Source organism: Pecten maximus, chromosome 13 (genome assembly GCF_902652985.1).
Source record: "Pecten maximus chromosome 13, xPecMax1.1, whole genome shotgun sequence".
NCBI lineage: Eukaryota > Metazoa > Mollusca > Bivalvia > Pectinida > Pectinidae > Pecten > Pecten maximus.
In genome coordinates, this window is record NC_047027.1 from 10,026,705 (window position 1) to 10,028,572 (window position 1,868).

Genomic DNA, 1,868 nt, shown 5'->3' on the forward strand with positions numbered 1-1,868 from the left:
ATAAAATAAAGCATGAATGTCGTTATTGATAATTATGGATAATCATACTGCTTTTTTCGGTGGTTGTCGTGAGAACAATTTTCTCATCGTGAGTTCGTGGATGGGATCGTGGGGGCCACCCGACAAAAACACATTATATCGCAACATATGTAAACTCCAACAATATATACACAAACAAGACCCTGATATGATATCAGATATCTACACAATCAGCAGTTGTGTTCTCAGGGGTTGGCATTGATTTTAGTAACGTGGTATTTGTTATCAAAACTTTCAATCGTAAACCAAGTAAGATGAACAACATACTACACATACACTAATTTCTTGACATAGTTAAAACACATATGAATGTAGAGGACCCATGTGAATTTTACCATAACGACTTCATTGCTGGAACACTCAATAACATCGTAAGTGAGCATGGTTCTGTCGCATGAACCTAGTATACTCTTACCTAACATAATACGTCACACAATCCCAAGATACAAAGGATGGGATCCCCGCGCCAAGGACATCTTGCACATTTACTCTCTACTTCAATCCCAGCTTATCATCTTTACAATTTCCCCGTAACTTCATTCTGCATAACAAACTATTATATACTTCTACCTATTCGAAGGCACCATATTTAGCAAAATGAAATGGTGTCTAGAATTCCCCCTACGAATAAAAAGACCTTCAACAAGCTATACCCAATTTCTGTAACTAGCCAATACGCTATCTCACGTTTTTCTCTACATTTCTTGTCCTTCGGAATCGACGTTAATCCGGGGTCCGGTGTATATCAGTTACGCACATTAAAGATACTTTGCTGGTATTCGAAAAAGAGTAACCTTATTGATAGCCACAACAGAGGATAGCTATGATAAAGGTGAATAAAGATCTCGACTAGGGTAATGCAGACATAGGTATTTCAGTGACAACCCTTAATTACTTTCTATTTTTAAACAGGACATATATAATTTTGTCTGTCCCCTCTCGAGTAGCGGTGATGGAATGCGGAATGGCTTTGTATTATTGCCCTGACCTACCCTCCCCAATCTTATTGTCCGAGGGTCGCTTATAACCGGAACACGGACGTTAAGACCCATCAATCAATCAATCAACCATTTACCGGATTCATATGAAGTTCGACATCGGACCAGAAAGGACGTGTCAATTCCAAGGAGCTGTCCGTCCCTGTGGACGTACCGGATGGATAGGACAAGACTCACCTGAGGGGGATACGGGCACCAGAGGTACTCAATCACCGGTCCCTCACATTGCCTGAACACAGCGACCGCAGTGTTAGAAGTTGTTAAACCAGTAATGAACCGTTCTAAATCCGGCTTCGCATCGTCGGCTATGGACCGTCTCACGTGGCCTGAACACAGCAACCGCCGTGAAAGGAACACCCGTTAGCCAATTAACGAATATTTCGAGTTTACATTCACTCAGGACACACAAAGTGTGTAACAAGAAGTCACATACTCAACATGAAATATAGTTATTCTACATTTTTGCGGAAATGACTCATAATAATAATAATAATTTATTTCAAAATGTCACAAAAGCATTATGTCACAACCGAATGAATAATAAGATGACATTCTCTGCTGCTGATAGCTTTTTTATTACCTTGACATGGACGAGATACAATGAAAAAAATGTATACAAGAATAAGAAACAACCTGAAATATACAGAAAACTGGCATGAGTATACATTGACAATTATAACATGTATTATTGTTCCCATCATGAATAAGAAATTTCGACTATTATAATTATTCTACACGTTTGTATAGAGTGTTACCTTCACCAACTGGTTATAGTTGTGTCATAATGCATTAAAAATAAATAATGATATTCATCCGCAATACCGTTATGGC